This window comes from Sus scrofa, chromosome 8, assembly GCF_000003025.6.
Source record: "Sus scrofa isolate TJ Tabasco breed Duroc chromosome 8, Sscrofa11.1, whole genome shotgun sequence".
Classification (NCBI taxonomy): Eukaryota; Metazoa; Chordata; class Mammalia; order Artiodactyla; family Suidae; genus Sus; species Sus scrofa.
Genome location: NC_010450.4, coordinates 17919877 through 17937322, shown reverse-complemented (window position 1 = coordinate 17937322; position 17446 = coordinate 17919877). Strand labels below are relative to the sequence as shown.

At 43.7% G+C, this 17446-nt stretch overlaps 1 protein-coding gene across 7 annotated transcripts in view; it reads left to right on the top strand.

Moving 5' to 3' along the window:
- Positions 1-17446, top strand: part of PPARGC1A (PPARG coactivator 1 alpha) — a 686110-nt gene that overhangs the window by 590631 nt on the left and 78033 nt on the right. Inside the window, exon 1 of one of the 7 annotated variants that reach the window (XM_021100444.1) lies at positions 13291-15809. The exons of the other annotated variants lie outside the window; for them this stretch is intronic. The gene's annotated coding sequence lies outside the window, so the exon portion shown is untranslated. Of the gene's footprint in view, positions 1-13290; positions 15810-17446 lie in introns of those variants that run through there. 7 annotated transcript variants of the gene reach the window in all.

Here is a 17446-nt window from a genome sequence, read left to right as displayed (position 1 = left end):
TTGTATTCTATTTGTTTTCCTAAAATGGGCATATATTATATCCTTCCGAAAAACATTGGAAGAAACAAGTCTTGGCTATTCAAAAGACTGAAGAGTTGCTGTCATGGCTCAGTGGTCAATGAACCTGACTCTAGCATCCATGAGAACACGGGTTTGATCCCCAGCCTTGCTCAGTGGGTTAAGGATCTGGTGTTGCCATGAGCTGTGGTGTAGGTCACAGATACAGCTCGGATCCTGCATTGCTGTGGCTCTGGCATAAGCTGGTGGCTACAGCTCGGATTCTACCCCTAGCCTGGGAACCTCCATATGCCATGGTGCAGCCCTAAAAAGACAAAAAAAAAAAAAAAAGACTGAGAATTTGGGAAGCAGGGAACCAGCTTGTCTTATTCACTGAAGTTTTCTAGATTTTTTTTTTTTTTACAAAACAGAAGAAAGTAGGTACTCCATAAACAATTGCAACCTAATGAATATGTTGGCTGTCATATATGTATTGATGGTGTCAACTGCGTTAGGTAGTTAGGTAGTGTGAAAACATAAAGCAAAAAGATCTATTTTCCTAAAGCACTTTAAATCCAGTTGGGGTGGGCAAGTGGTGAAATGGGAAACAATTAGCAAATAATGGGAGACTGTGTATACAGATATACATATATATGTCCACATACATCAGCATTTGGAGAAGAATGTAAGATTATATATATTCGTGTGTATATGCACATGCATATTTATGTGCATGGGGCTGTATTACGTGTATATATTGATCGGAAAAATTACGAGACTGCGTGTATGCATATACATGTGTATATGTGTGTATACATTTATGTGTGTGTGTGTCCTAGCTAAGGAGGGAATCAGCAAGAATAATGGCACTGAGGCTGATGAGAGAATAAGAGCGAAGCACTTTCACAGAGGTGGGTATGAAGTTGAAAAGCTTGACTTACTCAAAGTGAAGTTTGTATGAAGTGAAACCCAGGCGTAAGAGAAATAAGTCTGGATTTAGGGTGGGTCTCAGATTATGCCAGGCCAGGAGAACCAGGTTGGAAGTGTTCAGTGTTTCCATGATAGGAATTAGGGTGCCACTGAAGCTTTTTAGCGGGAGATGGATGCGATGGCGATGGCATTTAAGGGTGATCATTCTGACTGTTGAAAGGGCTTTGGACTAGCAGAAAGTAGAGGGAACCTGACCGCAGGCTCTGCTGCATTCCAAACCTCATGCGATGTTGGTGCAGGGAAGGGACAAGGTGACAGCAGAGGGGATGGCGTCCAGGGAACAAAACCCGAAGCACCTTGAAGGAAAATTCCATCAGCCCTGATAAATATGAGTGAGGTTAGAGAGGGAGGTGGCAAAACATGCTAACTCAAAAATATTCAGAATCGCAACTTCATGGAAGTGGTCCTGGTTAAGTGTCTGCTTACCTTTAGGAGCCAGAGTACTTTCCTGGACTGTGAATCATTTTACAAAGGGGCTCTCCAGTTCCCTGCTGCCTCAGGGGCAAAATGTATTTAACCCAATCCACAAATTTACGTGGTGTCTGCTTTCTCTCACTTGTCTCCTTGAAGGAAATTCTGTAGCCTTCCATGGTAATGAATTCCTGCTTCTGACCGTGCCTGTGGTCAGGCAGACTTTTCTATGAATGGCAAACCTCTTGGAATTTTAACACAACAAGCAGAGAGAACAAAATGTGTGTCAAAACCGCCTCACCTTAATTTAATCATTGGAAGAATAAATTCTCCTTTGTTATGTGGGGAGACCGAATTCATTTACAATAATCCCTTTGTGAAGGTTTCTGGAATTTCCAATTTGCAATCAATAAATGCTTGTCATTTAAATGAAATTTACGGCCCACAACCAGATTTTTGCCACACTCAGTAATGATGCTTACAGAGAATATAGACTTCAAGTAAGAAAACAATAGCCATTTAAGTGGGGAGATAATTGGCTGAAACATAAGAACATTGAAGAATGTTGAAACTCATGGAGACTTATGGAGTATTTTAAAAATTTATGTTGTACTTATCTTTGCATTTGTAGTCTAACACAAAATTCCAAATTCTGGGTATAAATCAGTTAGATGTTCATCTTGGAGAATCACAAATCAGAAAGCAACAATCTGACCCAGCTTGTGTGGGGCTTTATTTTCAACCTCTACTCAGCTTTTCTGGCAGGGAGGCTAAATTGTGTGTGTGTGTGTGTGTGTGTGTCTGTGTGTGTGTGTGTGTGTGTGTGCACGCGCGCGCGCGTGTGCATGCATGTGTGCTCATCTACACACCTCAGTTAAAGACCATTTTAGACTCCTTGCCTAGATAACATCTGCCTTATCTTGGGAACATCTGGTTTATCACCCTGCTTCTTCCCTGCCATTATGCTGACCACTGGAAAAATATGGTTCAGGGATTCTGATCCACAGAGTTCTTGGCATCAACCCTGCTAATAAATAATAAGTCACATGATGCCAGTTACATGACATCTTTCACCATCACTAACTTTTCTGGTGGCTGCTCTTATGGGTGCAAGTTGTGGCTGCAGAAGATGAGTTTAGAAGCCAATCCAGTTCTTAGCCACTGGCCATTTGGAAAGGGAAAATTCATATGTTTAATTGGGATGATGATTGTAAAATGTACTAGTTGGTGCTGGGGAGGAGGGGGAGCGGGCAGAGACCGACTGTTTCATGTCCTACACACTGGGCACTCCAAGAAGGAGGTGAGCTCTTTTATGGGCATGTCTTAGGCTTTCCCCACCTCCTGGGCTCTCAAGTGGGTCTTTTAACTAAAAACCACTCCGCAGAAAAGTGGAGACCCACACCCACAAGGAGAAACTCTCAGAAAGGAATCGGGAAAAAGTAGTTCATTGCCTCTCAGATTGACTTCAGAGATCCTAGTCGAGGTTAAAGTAATCAAGATTCAGGATGCTGTGTGGGACACACTGTCTGTTTGTACAGCAGCCACGTGTGCTTGTGTAGGGACCTTATACATATGCCAGGCCTGTTTGTCCATGTCCCCCTATCTGTATGCAACACCGTGGAAACACAGCCCAGCAGATGGCTCACCTCTGAATGAGATCAACACTCAAAGCAGATAAAAAGATGAACATTCAAGACTGAGCGCCAAGTCGTTCTTCCACTGTTCTCTACCCCAGACTTCACGTTTTTAACAAGGTTAATCTGTCCCTATAATATGTGCCTATTCTTCTAGCAATGAACACTTTTATTGTGGCTTTTATAAAATGAATTGCCTGTGATGTAAAGCAATTTTGTAAGGACCATTCTTTTTTTTCTTCTTCTTCTTCTTCTTTAGCCTCTCAGGTTGCTTTTAAGAGGGTGCATTCTGAGCTAGAGTTTGAAACCCAAGCAGGATCCTGTGTTTCCCTGTAGCCTGCCAAAGATGCTGAATTACAAGTAGCTAGAATGAGAGCAAGGGAAAAGGGAGGCAAGATACACAAGGAAATACACACTCTTACTCTTGGCAAGGGCAACATTTTAGGAAGATAAATGACTTCTTACCCATTACGCCATTTGTCCCAAAACGATGATACGTGATACTTTTGTGCCTTTTCTGTTCCAAAATGAGAGAATGGTTTGCATAGTTTCAGATTCTAAACACCGAGACTTTGTAGGCCTGCCCATCTCCATTACTAGTGCAAGTTATTCATTCAAGGTTTGCAGCTGGATAGATTAATGAATTACTAGATCTTGCGTAAAATGACTTGGCCTGACTTTTAAACAACTACTTTTTTTTTTTTTTTATCTTTTTTCTTGTTGGCCAGTCTCGTGGTCCATGTTAATGGGCTCTAGAGATCAAGCCCCCCATAGAATGGACGTGTTTTTTTGTTCTTCCCACAAGTAGCTTTGTTAACTGTTGCCTCCACTTTTTCATTCGCTCCCACACTTCTGCTCAGAAGCAGTCCGTTCAGGGAGGTACAAGCAGGCTGGTCAGGCAGGGATGAGGGGAGGAGACTTAGTAGCCACATCCTTGGTGGCCGATGTCCTTCCCGGGGCCCTATCACGTGACCTGTCGGAACCCTGTCTTCAGCACAACTGAGTTTCGAGTGAGTTCCTTGGTGTTGCTCACACACTATGCAGAGCTGGAGCTCTGAACTTTGAAGGAAAGCCTCAGAGCTATTTGCAAAGTGCTGGTGTTTAGTGAATACTAAATTACATTTAGGAAATAGTCTACTGCTACCAGTTATACTTCATTTTTATTCTTGACACAGACACCTAAATCAGAGAACAGTAACATTTCAGAGATTATGGAAGCAGTTTGGGTATGTTCCAACACTATAATAGGATCAGAATTTTAAGGCCTTTTGTATTATTACCAATAGTCACTTAGTTTCTACTGCAGTGTACTTTGTAGGGAATTATAGCTTTTACTAAAAAGATTAAAATGCTATTATGCAAATGATTGCAGTATGTTATTATGTTTACAAATTAACATCCATGGCTCAACACACAAATTAACTAACTATTCTATCTATGTTATTAAGGATTTAATAAAGTAACTGTTAATAAAAATGGGTAGCTTGGAACACTGAATAGGAAACCACTGTGATTTAACACAGAACTCAAGCATTGTGTTTAATGTTCTAGGTGATATAATGGTAAAATAAAGTTGAGCAAAGCACAAAGCAAAGCTGGGACCATGGAGCCGCAGAGCTGCCTGTCTGAGACGCTGATGGCCGTGAACTAAATAGCTTCGGGCTACACTATACAGTGGGCGGCATACAGTAAATCTAAGCAAAGCACGCGCACCACCTTCTATTAATAAATAGTTCATTGAAATGATAATCGCCCTCCCTTACATGTCTGATATGTTCCATACACACGGAGAATACTTACATTATTCTAAAATGGAGCTCAGAGCAAATTTTGCTATAGCGAATGGGATTTAGCTGCAGAATATCGCCGTGTGATAAAAGAGGAGAAGGCTAGGTTCAGACTCAGATGGCTTTACAAACAGGCTGCAAATTGCTATTCCTGGCTGTTCATAAGAGATCATAAAAGCAAGGAGATAAGAACCGCCAGGGTCTCTGAGAAATGAATGTATGTGATTATGTTATCTTATGGGTTGGATTTACTAGACAGACCGACAACACTTTCACTTCAGTCTGACAGGAAAAGGAGAAAGAGATGTCGATTTGAATAGCAAACTTTGTCAGAGCGTGCAAGTCCCAATACGTCATCATTAAAATCTTTTAAAAGTGGTCGAGGATGCTGGTCAGTGACTCCATTGCTAGACCTCAAAACAAGAGCGAAGGGTGTTACCTGATCTTCAGCAAACAAACAAAGAAACAAACAGATTCCTGAAAATCCTGGAGCAACGTCGTTCATATTCGACATGTTTTAGGTTTATGTTTCTCAGTCGTCAGATACAGATGTGGAAGCTTCAGTGTAAACAGTACCCATTTTCAGGTCAGGTCTACCCCAAACCAAATTTAAACGAAATAATAAACCATGGTCCTTTTAGATCCACTGACCCAGGGCAACCAGCCTGGGCTTTTTAGCAGGAATATCTGGGTGAACTTAAAGAGACGAGGGAGCAGGGAAGCAACTACAAACTTGGTCAAGGTTTGTGTCCTTGCATACAATACAAGCAATTTATTTTGTTCCGAATAGCACCTCTGTCGTGGGGAAACTGCTTATGCAAATTTGTGATATCTAGCTTGAGCAAGGTGCCTGGTTCCCTCATTTCCTTCCACATTTGGATAAATTGTGTTGTTCTTCACTCTTCCAAATTTGTCCTTGTGGAAAGGGAACACTTGCAAATTGGTTAAAGCTTGCGAAGAGGAAGAAAGCGGGGGAGAGGAAGGAGGAAACACTTGGACCAAAAACAGTGGCTGGGACAGCTTAGCATTCGATGGTTTGTGGCCTTGTCCGGTTCCCAGGCACCTGATCGAGAAAGTGGTACAATCCTGTTATGCAGGCATTCCGGAGCGCTTGCCAACATTCACCTGACATGACCAAGGTTTAAAGTACTGGCAGTAACTTTACACAGCAGAGGGGAAATGCGTGCCTGGGGTGTGTGTGTGTGTGTCAAGGGGGAGGGGGGGTGCAGGGGGGTGCGCCTGCTTGCATACACATCCACATTCTTTTTTTTTTTTTTAGAAAAAAAAAAAGCGATGCTTGCCATAGCAGGGTGGTAAAATAATTAGTCCAGCAGACAAATGTCTTGGCCCATGTTTAAACAGAGCTTTAAGGACACAGTGTTCTCACCAGTCAGATATCTAAATACAAACCAGTGTCAGCTGCCACGCAGACCAAAATGTAATAGCCTGCTTTCACAGGGGTCATCGTCAATCCATTTTGGTCGTGGCCACACTGCACATCTGTTTCTGCGCTGCAGCTCCTTAAGGTGGCATTGGACTTCATCAGAACACAAACATCCCAGCTATAAATTGCCACTGCTGGAGTGCCTTTGAATAAGTGTATACTGTTTCATATTTATAATGGTGAGGCTTCATAATATTCACAGTGAATATATAACACCGATCAGTTCAACAAGCATGAAATTGTATGTTGTCAACTTGTCACATAAATAGAGTCATATTCCGGCTTGCGATAATGTTGAACTAACATTTTTTTCCCCCATAATTGTTGAGAGGGTCACCCAAAAGTGGGGAGGTAGCACTTCCTTTGGTCGATAAACAGTTGGGGCTATTGTAAAGTTGATATTACCGTTGATGGGTTCCTTTGCTCCCCTCTCTCCAAAGTGCTTGCTTTTCTTGGGTGAATGCTAATTGGCTAATCTGGTGTGTTTCTTCTGTCATCCAGTGGTATCATTTTCAGCCAGTGCTAGAAGGCTTTTTTTGGGTTGTGTATGTGTGAGTAGCTTTTTTTGTTCTCCTTTAAAACATTTTTTTTTTCTATTCTTGTAGCGCAAATCAGTGCTAATTGTCATGAAATTCTCTAACCATCCTCTGGCAAGCTCTCTCGTTCATTTGCACTCCAGTTAACTCTTAATTCATTACCAGAATCCCGGGTCATAGTGAAGGCTGGACATTTTGATCAGACTTTCTCATGATAGAGAATTTAGAGAGATGCGGCAAAGAAATGATTGCACCAAATGTGCAACTTGCTTAAAGGAGAAAGTGCGGGGGGAGGTGGGGGGCAAATGAAACCGACGCATCGGTCGCCGGGGAGCAACTACAGAGACCAATTTCCACAGTGGCTGATATTTCAGCACCAGAGGCATGAGAAGAAACGGATGCCAAGTACTTTTTCACTTTTGAGAAATTCTTCGATGTGTTCAATCCTCCCCATCTTCCTTCAAATGGCCCGGAGTCAGAAAGTGTTGCCAGCTCTCTCTGCAGTCATGTGAATTTCCCTGGTTAAAGTGGCTGACTTTAAAACCTCAGGATGGTGCTTTAGGAGGTGTGGATTACCAAAGGGTATTACTAACTCCGATGTTTTCATCCCATATCGTGTGTGGTGTGGATGGTCATGTTTTCACGTAGAAGAAGCCATTTGTCCGCCAAAGCTCCTGGTCTCCAGAAATATTTTCACATTTCTTCAGGCTTCTGGTTAAAAGTTCCTCTCTTCTCTCACTGATGTCTCTATCCATTCCTCAAAAAATGATTACCGTCAACCATTAGCATGCCCATTAGCATGTCACTTCCTGGGGATACAGTGGTTCCATGCAGACAAAGTCCATGGCGCCATGCTGCTCATGGCTGATGATGAAGATGCAGCTTGAGAACCCAGTAAGATACAGTCTCTGATAGAGAAAGCCAAGCAGGGACTTTCTCCACTGGCCTGTTGTCTTGATCATCGATCACAGATAAATTCTGCCTTTCTCAGGGGGTGGGGGGGGTTCATTTACCATCTTCAGAAGTGCCTTCTCCTGGAAGTGGAATTTGGCTGGAGAACATTTCCCTTGGCTAATGGGACCTTCTGTTCCAAACCAAGGGCCCTGGGCACAGCGTCTGGCAAATGCAGGGCAGTGGGACAGAATATTTGAAATGGGGAGATCTGGCTCTACCGTGCCCTACACACAGTGTGTTGAGAAAAACAGCAGTTTGCTCATGGGGATTGCTGAGGGAAGACCAGAAGAAGGAGCCTTCAGGGAAGAGAGAAAGGCTGTCAGCAGAAGGTTCTGCAACCAGGGTGCACAGCTGATGTGAGTGGAATGCTGAGTCCCTGGCAATGCAGGTGGGTGCCTTTGGGTGAAAATGATTCTGCACTATTTGAGGCCTGTCAGCCTTTCTCTGCGAGAATGGTATTTCCTGCTGGAAGGACTGACGCGCTTTTTTGCCTCTCTGCGACATCTTGAATGTGGGGCCTTCTCTGTGTTGTCTCATGGACAGTCCTTCCCTGGGACTGTCTGGCCTTGGGCGATGAGGCAGGCATGAGAAGAAGGCTCTGTACCCCTTTCCTCTTCTCTTGGGAGGTACCAAGCTTTACATCTCTACTGAGCCTGATTCACTTAGATCGTTTTCACGTCCCGGTAATTCTCCAGCTTCAATTTCTTCTCACCAGTCCTTTCTGAGAAGTTGATTTCTGCTTCTGAATGCTGCTTACATAGGGGAAAAGGCACCTCTATTATAGGAATGCCCTTGGTTTTTCCATGGACGCTTGGCCTAAGGACATTGGCTTCCCTGGGTGCCATCTCATTTGTTCAGATGTGAAGTTGGAGCTTCTGTAGTCCAGACATAGCTCTCCCGGGTGTCCAGGGATCCTCGCCAACTCAGATCCTGTCCAGAAATGTTCTCATGTCAGGATCCTCTCGTGTCTTGCCAGCACATGCTTAGCAGGGACACCCTGATCTCCCCTGAGCCTCGTCTATCAGCCTGCCTTTTCTTCTGGGCAGGGCTGCTTGATGGGCAGGCTCGCCTCCTGTTCCTACTGAAGAAGAGTCTGGGCAAACGCTGGAATGCCGCGGTGCCGCCTGGGATAAGTGACTTCTTTCCCCCTGCTGGTCCTCAGTTCCAGGACTCTGCATGCAGTAGATTTGAGAGTTATATTAGGTCACAGTGCCACTTTCGAGCTCCTTTAATCCTATCACCCGGCAATCCATGTAGCTGAGGTGGCTGCCCTGGTCCTGAAGGAATTTGTGTCAATTTCTCCTGGGACAAATCTAGTCTGGGCCACTTGGCAATATTTGTTCCAACTGCACATTTTGACAAAGACGTTTTGGCCACACAGAGCCAGAGAATTTGCTGCGTGCTGATGTGTTTGGGGGGAACTGAATGTTGCCTGGTCTTGGCAGATAACTGAGTCTGGCGATCTATGTGGCATGATCCATGCCCTGTTTAATTTGTCTTTGAATGGCAAATGCGTTTCTTCTCTGAGTCAGCAAAAGCCTTGATACCCTCCAGTGGTACTGGGTGACTTCTCTGTGATACAGAAAAACAAAACTTGATCCTACTTTTTTTCCCTTTAGTGGCTGGTTCATTTTTATTTCCAGCGACGTTTCATCGCTGAAAGAGAAGATGTATGTTCCATAGATGGGATGCAGTTTTACTTAATCACAGTGGTTATTTTTATAATTCGCATTAGGAGACCTCATTTCTCTGGCCATTATTAACTTAGTGTTATTAATTGTCTGAAACATAGCTGAGAAACACACCATTTGTAAAAATGTCTCTGAGAAGCCAAACCAGATGGGGAAAAAAAAAAATCATACCCTCAAACTCAATGCATTTTATTACCAGATAAGCTTCTCCAGCTCTCACTTAGCATTTGCTTCCTTTTGTTTTACTTTCAATTTAAACCAATCTAGTTATCTGTGTTCTGAGCACATGGGAGATTAGAAGAAATGATTTAGAAAGTTAATGAGCTTGTAAGAGGCAAGGAGTGGGAAGTAGGAACTGACCCAAAGAGATGAGACTAAAAACTACAAAAAGTAGACAATCACTCAAAATACGACTGTCTGGGGCCATTTCAGTAGAGGGCAGAACACTCTATACTTTCAGGGCTGTATTTCTAAATAGCTCCCTACGGTCATTTCATAATATTGTACAAAGCTACAAAAATCAATTCTCATAATTTTTAAGGTGAGGGAAATATGTAAATGATTTTGAAATCTTTCCATTAAATGCTTTAATAAAAAATTTGGTGCTTAAGCGATGCAACTTTTCGATTCTTCTGCACACGTGCCAAGATGGATTAACGCCTGATCATGAGAGATAAATGAGGCATATACACAAACACACACATGTTTTTACATCTAGAGATTTTCACGTGGTCTGGCATCCCTCTGTCTTTCCCGCGTAGTAATACCTACTAGGAGAATGTTCCATGAAATGTTAAACTTCATTGTATAATTGGTCAGCTCACTTTCCCCCTTGAAAAATACAACTGGTAAAATTTCCTCCAATAAAAACACCAGTGATTTTTTTTTCTTGTGTTTTAGGAACGATTTTTACTGTAGGGCCCTTGGTCAAGACAAGCACAGCTCAGCAGAGTTATCCTTAAATAAGTAATTCCCCACATTACCTTAGAATGAAATTGCTTATATTTTTCCCCGTCTTTGCTTTCCTACTCAGTCCTCAACTCCACCACCACCCCAGCAATGCATAATTCATGTGTATATTTTCATTGAGAACACACTCAATTGTATTACCAGTACTATGAGTGATTTCCCCATTTTTTCCCATTTTGTTTGGAGATCCTTATAAATAAATCACCAACTGCAAGGCTTGCAAGGCAATCACTAAAATGTGCTGCTTGGGTTTGGATCAAGGATTTCAGATAATATGCAGGCCTGGGTTCCCTAAATCTCATTTCCGTCTCGAAAGCCAAGGAAAGCGATAACTGTGTCGTCTTTATCCGAACTCTCTGGCCCAGCTCTGTCACCTTTCACCGGAGGGGAGAGAATGGAAAGCTTGGGTTTCTCTACATGGACCCTGAGCTTTGGTTAGGCTATGACCCCGCATTAATATTCCACCTTTGGCAATTTCAAAGAATGCTGTCCACTCTTCCTACTGTAAGCAGCCTGGCTCCCCTGGTGCTTCTCACGCTTCTCCTTTGTATGAAGGCATTTGTGCCTCCCTTCATGTCCCTTTCAGGAGTAATTCTTCCCTTGTTCAATTTTTCCCTTTCTCTTTATGGCTGTCATAATAGTCCCTGATACAGTCAGGCAGCGGTGACCCTGTCCGTCACTCACCTGCAAGCTATTCTTGAACCAGCGGATGGTCCCTGAGTGACCAGATTAATTGTGCCAGTGGTGGGCCTTTCCACCCGACCTTTTATCCGGCAGCATAAAAGCCGATTCCAGGCTGTGTGCAAGCTGGCCGCCCCGCCATCTCAGTGTCCTCCGTGGAGCCAGGTGGTGGAAGGAGAGAATAAATGCAAATGAGGTGCAGAGGTGCAGAGAAAAAGGTGTGCGGTTGGGGGCTTCTCGGAAACGAAATCTGTCCTCCTTTGCGTGTCAGTGGAAATAAGTCTTAAGAAGTGATTATCCCAAGGAAATTTTCCATAGACCCAATTTCCATAAGCGGCAGTACAACCATGGGCCACACTAAAGGCCGGTGGTTGTTTGCGTCTGGGTTCAGGTGGAGCCTTTAACCAGGCAGAGGATAAACTGTTAAGTCCCTAAATTGAAGAAGGTATCACTGGCCCCTCTTAGGCACAAAACGAGTATTCTTGTCATGTGTGCAAAAGAGCAGCTTTTCCTTTTGTGAAGGTCTTTGCATGGTGACCATAGGGGTCTGTTCCCCTGGCATCGCCCCTCAAGCTACATTATAAACGGCGTGAGGGGAAGACAGATTTGTCTTAAGTTGGGCCTCATCACCTTGTCGGTGCCCAGCACAAAGCCGTGTATATTTGGAATTCCATCTCTGAGGTCTGTTAAGGGATGGATTTACAGTGGTTCTATCTGATTCAGGGAGAGGAAGATGGAGAGAGAATAAAATGACCTTCCCAGCCATTCAGACCAATCATGCTAAAAATAAGACATCGCAAAGATCTGAGAACATGCTCTCCAAGAGACGGTCTGTAAACAGAGCCAACCGTGACAGCAGTACGTGTGCACCTGCCAGAGTGGCTGTGAACTTACCTTCTAATTCGCCAAGACGTGCTCTTCAGATTAAGATATATGGGAGGTTGTATGGCAGTTGTGGGCACATAAAGACACTCTTATACATCTGCAGTGGAGTCCAGTGTTTACGCCTCTCTCCTGTGGAAGAGGGAATATTTTTCACACTCAGTGGAGAGGGAATGAATTGGTACCATTGTGGGGTTCCAGAGCATTGGAGTAACTCTGCCTCTGTATAAGGGACCAGCTGTTACCTGAGCGCTCATAAAACACATGGCTCTGGGGCCCCAGCACTCTATTCCCAATATTCCCTGGCCTGTTTTGCTTCTCTTCAAGGGATCCAGACTTCAGACTTTTGCAACGATTTTGTTTTTGTTGTAGTTTCCTTGTCAAAAATGGCCATGAAGAGAACAGACCTCACATGGCAACGTGATGGCCTAATTGCACAAGTTCATAGTATCGTGATTGTATGGCAGTTACTTGATTTCTTAAAAGAATTGAGAGTTCCCGTCGTGGCGCAGTGGTTAACGAATCCGACTGGGAACCATGAGGTTGCGGGTTTGATCCCTGGCCTTGCTCAGTGGGTTAACGATCCAGCGTTGCCCTGAGCTGTGGTGTAGGTCGCAGACGGGGCTAGGATCCCGTGTTGCTGTGGCTGTGGCGTAGGCCGGTGGCTCCAGCTCCGATTAGACCCCTAGCCTGGGAACCTCCCTATGCCTCGGAGCGGCCCAAGAAAATGGCAAAAAGACAAAAAAAAAAAAAAAAAAAAAAAAAAAAAGAATCACACACAGGGGCTTGAAAGTAATGGTGGGGTGGCAAAGCATGACTAATTCTCTGAGACATTCGGGCTTTTCAGAAGTTGTGGATGTTTTGGCCTTGCTTTCGTTTATAGGCTGTGATCATAGAAACCTGGGTACAAAATGAGCAAAGCAAAAGGGTCCCCTTAACCTGAATTTCTTACCAGTTTCTCTAGAGCCATTGAATTCACAGTCATCTTTGCCATTTTAGCAAAGGCTTCAGTGAGCTCTCTTTGTTTAAAAGGCAACAGTTTACCCAGGCCATGTGGGTAGTTGTTTAGGCTGACTCATGTGTTAGAATTTAGTCTGCTATTATGTAGGATGCTCTAATATAGGAATTTATTTCATTCCTTCTTAAATTGACCCATTTGTTGACCATATAAAGAGCATCAACTATGTGCAAGGCACTGATTTAGGTACTCAAAATACAAGGATGCTTTTTGTGTGTGTATGTGTGTGTGTGTGTGTAAATATATACACAATACTATATATGCTATATAAATAAATATAATTATTTATATACTACACTGTATAAATACATGCATTATTTATATACTATACTATATAAATATATATTTATACACATATATAATACCTAAGATACATGAGTTAGTTGTCTAGTGAAAAGACACTTAAATAACAAATTGTAAGATAAGGGGATGGATTTTGTGGCAAAATTAGAAATGAAGGACCATGAAGACATGACATGGACAGAGGAGTAAAAATGTTTGCTGAAACAGTGAAAGGGGGGGGGCATGTTTATAATTGTTGGTGGGTTATTTATTTGAGAAATTTCATCACATCGGAGATTAAACGTACTCTGTAATATGTGGTAAGATGGATTTCTCACCTCTTAGGAGGAAAACAGTACAGTCAAGACAAAGGATGCACAGAGCAGGTCCTTGATGACATTTTTCCTAACGAGTCTGCCGTCTTACGAGGCCTTTCTGCGTCATGCTTGCAGTCCGATAGCTCCTTAGATATTAACAAAAGCAGCACAGCCGCATGAGAAGCACTCCTCAGTCGAGCACCCTCGGCGGTATCTCTGGGAGCAAATGTGACAAATATAATCAGAAATGACTTAAAGAGTCAGCTACCACAAGCCAAACTTAAAAAAAAAAAAAAAAAAGCTCTGAAAAGACCGAAAATGGAAACATATTACAGTTATCTGCATTCACAGTACAGAACAACTTGGGTCGTATTTAAGATAATTCTCTAGTGCCTGCTATTTTTAGCCCAAGGGTAAGCTCCTTTAAGAGTCTTTTGGCGTTGCATCCCTTTAACCTGGCCTAACCAACTAAGCCAATAAGCTGTCTGATTTTCCTTGTCTGTCCGGGAGGAAGAGAGAGAGCTAAAACAAACCATTTTCGGGGAAACTGTTCAGCCTATCTTGTATGAAGAGCTTTTTTTTTTCCTATAGATTTTTAAAACATCCCAATATTAAGTGGTGCCTGTCAGAGACCAAAATGTCAAACTTTGCCGTTTTGAAATTGTAGGCTCACGGTTATAAAAAGAGGATTTTATAGGCCTAGTCTAATGGAAATAAACATTACTCCATTACCTTCAGTAAAACCAAATCTTTACAGTGCAAGCTATCGTTATTAATGTCTATGAGAAGAAAGAAACGTGTCCGGGGGGTTATTTATTTATTTTTTTAGGCAAAGACAGACCGGCGAGCTGTACCATAGCAAATGAAAGTTTTCTTAGCGCTTTCTCCTCTGTGACTTTGCAGTGTGTCATTTAAAAGCAGGAAGCAAAGAAAATGCAGTTTTAAAACACGAGGCTGGCTATTCCTGGTATCTTTCTCCTTACATATTAACGACTCTTCGTGAGACTATTGCTCTGTCAATTCTTGTCTGTCTGTCTCTATATCGTACACGCAGACAACTTTATCAGCTTTCTAGTGTTCACAACCGCGTGTATCTGTGTGTCTGCGTGTGTGTGTGTGCGCGTCCAGAGGCAGAAGTGTGAACTATCGCAGTTTAAATCATGTAGCCCACAGATGTGAGTTACGCGACTTAACAATGTGTGACCTTCTGTTGAGTTCATCAAAAACAATGCTACTGACTATCCAAGTTGAAGGCTATTCCCAGAAGGACTGGTTTACTGAAATGCAAAAGAACAAATTTGCCAGTTCAGTGTGGGGTAGGTTTTAGCCACAGATGCGAGCTGCCAAGCCATCAGTAGCCAGGTAGTTTGAGCTCATTGTAGATGCAAGGTGGGGTGCCAGGTGTGGGGACAGGATAGAAAGGTGTTTAAAGCAGGCCCTCAGTTCTCCTGGAGGCTTGTCACTGAATTGCAGAAATAAGATACTCAAGCTCACACAGGGGCAGTCTGCAAAGGTTAGGGTATTTACAGAAATCCCAGACACTGTTGTTTCTCTTCCTGATTCTGCCCCAAGTCCCAGCCTCCTTGTAGCCAGGTCATTAGGCCCCTGATAAGTGCCCCGCCACTCCTCTTGGTTATGCAGGTTTTCTATCTTCCCACAGCTTGGGGATTTAGGAGTTAGTATTTAACCAGAACTCAAATTCCCTGGTTCCCACGCGTCCCCTCTGTGTCGGTAGGATGGAATTGCTATTTTCTATCAGGAAGCCTCAGAAACACCGGCCTGTCTCGTGGCCATCTGCAAGGATATATTTGCTTTCTTGAGATGCTCTATTGACTGTTAAATAGTGCCTATTTCTGCAGAGCCCTGGTGGGGTGTTGGTTTCTCAGCCCAGCCGTTGCAGTTTGCTGCCAGTGAGGTGTTTGGTGCCTTGCAAGCTCTCTCCTGATCTTTAGGCCCCTTTAAGACTGGCTGTTAATCTTTAGCACAGGCTGACTCGGCAACACAGTGCACACCAAGTTGCCTAACTTCTTGTTTGTGTGCTCCCAGGGATCAGAAACCAGTTTGCTGTTTTGCCCCCAAACCATAAGCCTTAGGGTCACTGCCTCTGCCTCCCTGTCCTTTGTGCTCCGTGTTCAGTCTGTTGCTAAAACACTGCCTCGTTCTTAGGGGAACGGCTACATCTTCCTCCACCATCTCTTTCTGATGCTCAGCCACTGGTACGTAGTGATCACAGCCTCCTTTCCCACCTCCCTCTTCCCTCTGTCTGGGTTGTTCCAGCTCCTTCTGAAGGTGCCATATCCTGCATGCACCTGCTTGGTTATGAAGCTAACCATGACTTCTCAGTTTGTTCTGTGTTCCTACAACTTTGCCAGAAACTATGGCACATGCGAAACAAGTATATGGCCTTTAGGGGTTATCTTCCTCTGGGGAGACACAGCTTTGTGAGGAAACAGGACCTACTCGCTCAGATGATACAGTCAGACTATGGCTGAAATGTGGATGGTCTTTCAGCGAAGCCTCCTCTAGGTCACCATGTAAAACATACGAGTCATGTATACATAGGGGGTAAACAGTAAGGTCTGACTGAAGAGCATAGACAACTATAGTCAATATTCTGTGATAAACCATAAGAAAATAATATGAAAAGAAATCTAGGCGTTCTCATCGTGGCTCAAGTGGTAAGGAACTTGACTAGTATCCCTGAGAATGTGGGTTCTACCCCTGACCTTGCTCAGTGAGTTAAAGATCTGGCATTGCCGTGAGCTGTGGTGTAGGTCACAGATGCAGCTCAGATCTGGTGTGGCTGTGGCTGTGGTGTAGGCTGGCAGCTGCAGCTCCGATTCGACCCCTAGCCTGGGAACTTCCACATGCTGCAGGTGCGGTCCTAAAAAGCACACACACACAAAAAAAAAAAAAAGGAAAAGGAAAAGAATACACACACACACGTATATGACAGAAATTAACACAACATTGTAAATCAACTGTACTTCAATAAAAGAAAATTTTAAAATATCTACACATCAGCCATCTAACCCCTGTGTTTAGTTCCCATTGGAAACTACTTGTGCCATGAGGAACTATGTGGTCATTGGCATGATATTAGCAAACTCCTCTAAGAGTTTTGGAATTGGGAAGACATCCATGCAGGAAAAGAGGGAAGCCAGACCAGTGGAGGCAGCCTTCTGAAACAGATCTTCCGGAGGGAGAGAGATTTCCATCGCTGGAAAGCAAAGGGATGGAGTTCAGACTTCATCTCACTATTTACTGACCGCATACGTATTGACCAGCTCCTATGTGCCAGGATTTATGCCAGCTGTTGGCATAAAAACTGGACGGGATAAAGACAATGGTAAGAGCCAAGTCACCGTGGTGAGGAGAGCTCAAGGGATGACTGGAAAATAAGAAGTAGTTGAGCAGAAGGGAAGGTAGACATGAGTGCATAGAATCTTAGAATTGGACTAAATTAATAGGAGGAGAGATTAATCCAGCCATAGGGAAACTGAGGCCCGGTACCTTAAATGACTTCCTCCCGGATAAGCAGGGGGAAGACAGGTGAAGGGGCTCGTTACCATGGAAGAAGGGCCGCCTTGCACAGGGATTGCAGGCAGAGGCTATGGTGGTTTTCGAGCTTGAGGTCATAGGGCTGGAATTAGGAAATGATGGTGACAGTGAAAGGAAGGGTGGATGTGGGCGACTTTGGGAAGAAAGAATCGATGAAGGTCTTCATCGCGTCGAGTCATGGGTTCGATGCTGTGGTGAGAGAAAAAGGAGTAAAAATGGCTGTGGTTTCCAGCCCGGTAATTTGGAGACTTTGGGATCCGTTAAGGAAACGAAGAGAATCGGGGGAGGGGAT